Source organism: Ictidomys tridecemlineatus, chromosome 6 (genome assembly GCF_052094955.1).
Source record: "Ictidomys tridecemlineatus isolate mIctTri1 chromosome 6, mIctTri1.hap1, whole genome shotgun sequence".
NCBI lineage: Eukaryota > Metazoa > Chordata > Mammalia > Rodentia > Sciuridae > Ictidomys > Ictidomys tridecemlineatus.
Window position 1 is genome coordinate 102,651,579 of NC_135482.1, and position 5,079 is coordinate 102,656,657.

The 5,079-nt window shown below is 39.0% G+C and overlaps 1 pseudogene; it reads right to left on the minus strand.

Moving 5' to 3' along the window:
• Positions 1-255: 255 nt before the first annotated feature.
• LOC101969865 (protein tyrosine phosphatase domain-containing protein 1 pseudogene) lies at positions 256-2,982 on the minus strand (annotated as a pseudogene).
• Between the last annotated feature and the right edge of the window lie 2,097 nt (positions 2,983-5,079).

The window sequence follows — 5,079 nt, forward strand, 5'->3', positions numbered from 1 at the left end:
CCCACTTTCTACTAGTAAAAACTCCTAGTCATATCCCAGAGCGGTGGTGCATGCCTGTAATCCCAGCAGCTCAAATGTCTCCAGCAGAAAGAATGTGAAAGCAAAGCCAGCCTCAGCAAAAATAAGGTGCTAAGCAACTCAGCCAGACACTATCTCTAAGTAAAATATAGAAAATAGCTAGGATGTGGGTCAGTGATTAAGCAAACTTGATTTCCATCTCTGGTACCAAAAAAAAAAATCCAGTCACATTACAGGCTATCCACTAAAGTAAAACAAAATGTTTTTGAAAAAATAACACATTTTGAAACTCTGAAACATTTATAAAAACAAAAACCAAGAAATTTCAAACAATGTCTTTAGAATTCCTTTAAAAATGTATCAATTTACTTCTTAGTAACAAATTTATAAAAAACAGTTTAAGAACCTCTGTGACTTTCCAGTGGGAGACATACACATTAAGGTTTTACTACTAAAATTATCTATTTGGTAAAACCTCTAGGAAAAGTTCTATCAAGAAATAATTGTTTTGGAATCACTTTTTTTGAAATGTCAAAAAGAATTAAGGTAAACACACATACTGACAATGTTAAAACAATAAATTAATTCAGTTGAATAAATCAAAGAAAGTGGCACCAACTTTATGGCAATTTTTCAAGAGTAAGATATAGTTCAAGGATATTTTAAAACAAGAATGATCATTCTCAGCACAAGCCAACAGCATTCAAAATAAAGTACTATGAGAAAAAGTAGCTCCACAATCTTCAGCTTATTCACAGATGAACAGAAATGTTATCTTGATATTTAGGCCTGACATATCCATCGTGAGGAGAAATTTACCTTCACAAAGGCCTGGGTGGGGGCTCTTTTGCCACTTTTTCCCCTTCCCAAAATGTGCTTAAATATTTTCTTAGAACTTTGTAAACTATTGGTTCTTTGTCAGAATCAAAATTAACTTAAGTGAAAGATTTAATGATGTGAACAAAGCAAGCTTTCTCCACCTCAAGGGAATTTCTGCAGGTTCACTATGCAATGCAACATTCAAAGAATAATCTGGTGCTGTCCCTTCTCTAATAAGAACAGGGCTTCAGTGGCACCTGCGTTTCTGTCAACCAATGTGTCCACATCCTCTTTGACGATTATATGTTCCTTTAGTTACTTTACCAAAGACCACATCAAACGACCCAGGATGAAAGGATCTCTCTCACCACATGTTCTTTCCCATGCTCCATTTTGGAAATTTAGCTCTTTCTGCTACATTTCTACCTTCCTTTTCACTTCCTCCTTTTCTACAAATTTAGTTAAATTTGCTAGGGTTTTGACTGTCAGTATACTCCTTGCTTCAACAGTCAATTCACATGACAAGTCAGCACATGGCACTGCTTCAGACAGACCTTTGTTGTTCTGGGTTTCATGTCCAACCAAAAACTGTGTCTTGGACTGAAGCCACAGACCTGAGAGCTGCAGCACATCCTCATCCTCCTCCACAGAGCCTGGGCCCCAACCACTGTGCGGTTCATAACGACAGAGGGCCACTTGCTGCTGATAAGAGTTTAGATCTTTATGGAGATTTGCAAAGTTGGTGTAAATGGTTCCCAAGGATTGCATGAATGTGAAATACCCACAGAGAAGGTTCTACTTCGTTGTACTTCCTTTGGAATATCTCTCCTACAAAATAGTGATGGTTCATCATCCTTGGGTCTTTTGAAACCTCCACAGTTAGAGTGACTCCAGAAAGAAAATGTGTTTCCAAACAATGCCTCCTCTGGAACTCTAGTTCTGGAGATGGTGAGTCTCCACAATATCTGATGGGCTTCTGCTGCTGAAGGTTGTGGCCCAGCATATCCTGGGCAGGCATGGTGTCTCCTCTTGCTCCAGGAGAGATTTGGTCCTCTTTAAATCTGAGTCACTGTAGCTGAATCACCATTTCAGATGGGTAACTGGACATCCTGTCTCTTCCAAAGGGAGTCAAACTCTTGCTCATTGGAAAGAATCATCCCATTTCTCAAACTCTGCCACCACTGCAGTAGGGTTAAATGGGTCTGATGCCTCAGTCTTGTGCTTCATTAACTCTTCTTCCAGCCACATTGTCATCATCTCAGACATGGTCTTTTCAATTTCAGCAGAGAGTTCAGGTCCTTTCAACATGACCTGCATCACCACTGGCCTGTTTTCAGCAAAGAATTTGCAGACCCGTTGGACAATTTGGAGCATGTGCTTCAGAAGTCATGACTCATAACCATGAATCAGATGATGCTGATGAATTAAGTACTGGACTAATGTGACAGTGTGTGCTTTGGTATCACAGCAAGAGAAATACTATGGAAGAGGAGTGAGAAACTGAGTAATTTCCTGTACACACAGCACTTGTCTTCTGGTTTGTATGGAATTAGGTCACTTGGCCAGCACAAATATAATTGCTTGGTCAGCAGTCATTTTTGTTGCAAAAATTAAATAACATGCTATTAAAACACCTGTGTGGCTGAGCCCTGCATGACAACAAATGACTACTTTTCCTTTCTGTAAGGAAGATGTCATCACTTTCACTGTATCCAAGATGGTAAGAGATGCTACACCATAATCCTTCCATCCAAAATTGTAGAAATAAATGCCACCCTCCATGAACACTTCAGGAAGGAATGTGAAGTCTTTCTTGTTCCACAGAGTTCCCATAGCTAGCATCCTTACCAGGGTGCTACAGGTTGGTTATTGATTTTAGACCATCACTGAGGACCTGCTACATGATGTGGTACTTCTCGAGGAGCTCAGATAACAGGAGAGTCATGACATGGATATTGTTAGTGACCCTGGATGAATAAATACCCTTAATGCCTTCTCCTGCTCACTCCAGAAGGCTGCATTCTCACATTTGCATGCTGTACTACCACACTCTATGGAACACACTAGTGTCCAGGGATGGTATTCCTGTACTCACTCTCCCAATATTGTGTACTTCAGTGTTGGATGTTCTGAATTTCCTTTCATGTTTGCAGCATGCCCACTATCATTCGCCAACATGGAATATGGTTGTTCATTTGGAGACAAGACTCCTGCGGCAATAGTTTCTTTTTTTTCACATTTTCTTTTTATTTATTTTTTTTATTTTTTATTGGTTGTTAAAAACATTACAAAGCTCTTTGCATATCATGTTTCATACATTAGAATCAAGTTGGTTATGAACTCCCAATTTTACCCCAAATACAGATTGCAGAATCACATCGGTTACATATCCACAATTTTACATAATGCCCTATTAGTAACTGTTGTATTCTGCTACCTTTCCTATCCTCCACTATCCCCCCTCCCCTCCCCTCCCATCTTCTCTCTCTACCCCACCCACTGTAATTCATTTCTCTCCTTGTTTATTTCCCCATTCCCCTCACAACCTCTTATGTGTAATTTTGTATAACAATGAGGGTCTCCCTCCATTACCATGCAATTTCCCTTTTGTCTCCCTTTCCCTCCCACCTCATGTATCTGTTTAATGTTAATCTTTTCTTCCTGCTCTTCCTCCCTGCTCTGTTCTTAGTTGCTCTCATTATATCAAAGAAGACATTTGATATAATGGTATTTGATTTTTAGGGATTGGCTAGCTTCACTAAGCATAATCTGTTCCAGTGCCATCCATTTCCCTGCAAATTCCATGATTTTGTCATTTTTTAGTGCTGCGTAATACTCCATGGTGTATAAATGCCACATTTTTTTTTAACCATTCATCTATTGAAGGGCATCTGGGTTGGTTCCACAGTCTAGCAATTGTGAATTGTGCTGCTATGAACATCGATGTGGCAGTATCCCTGTAGTACACTCTTTTAAGGTCTTCAGGGAATAGTCCAAGAAGGGCAATAGCTGGGTCGAATGGTGGTTCCATTCCCAGCTTTCCCAGGAATCGCCATACTGCTTTCCAAATTGTTCGCACCAGTTTACAGTCCCACCAGCAATGTACAAGAGTACCCTTTTCCCCACATCCTTGCCATCACTTGTTGTTGTTTGACTTCATAATGGCTGCCAATCTTACTGGAGTGAGATGGTATCTTAGGGAACTTACCTCAACATTGTAAAAGCTATCTATGCTAAGCCTCAGGCTAGCATCGAATGGAGAAAAATTAAAGGCATTCCCTCTAAAATCTGGAACAAGACAGGGATGCCCTCTATCACCACTTCTATTCAATATAGTTCTTGAAACACTGGCCAGAGCAATTAGACACATGAAAGAAATTAAAGGCATAAAAATAGGAAAAGAAGAACTTCAATTATCACTATTTGGAGAAGACATGATTCTATACCTAGAAGACCCAAAAGGGTCTACAAAGAAACTACTAGAACTAATAAATGAATTCAGCAAAGTGGCAGGATATAAAATCAACATGCATAAATCAAAGGCATTCTGTATATCAGCGACAAAACTTCTGAAACGGAAATGAGGAAAAACACTCCATTCACGATATCCTCAAAAAAAATAAAATACTTGGGAATCAACCTAACAAAAGAGGTGAAAGATTTATACAATGAAAAGTACAGAACCCTAAAAAGAGAAATAGAATAAGATCTTAGAAGATGGAAAAATATACCCTGTTCATGGATAGGCAGAACAAACATCATCAAAATGGCGATATTACCAAAAGTTCTCTATAGGTTTAATGCAATGCCAATCAAAATCCCAAGGCATTACTTGTAGAAATAGATAAAGCAATCATGAAATTCATATGGAAAAATAAAAGACCCCGAATAGAAAAGCAATTCTAAGCAGGAAGTGTGAATCAGGTGGTATAGCGATACCAGAGTTCAAACTATATTACAGAGCAATAGTAACAAAAACAGCATGGTACTGGTACCAAAACAGGCGGGTGGACCAATGGTACAGTACAGAGGACACAGAGACTAATCCACAAAGGTACAACTACCTTATATTTGATAAAGGAGCTAAAAGCAAGCAATGGAGGAAGGATAGCATCTTCAACAAATGGTGTTGGGAAAACTGGAAATCCATATGCAACAAAATGAAACTGAATCCCTTTCTCTCGCCATGCACAAAAGTTAACTCAAAGTGGATCAAGGAGCTAGATATCAAATCAGAGACTC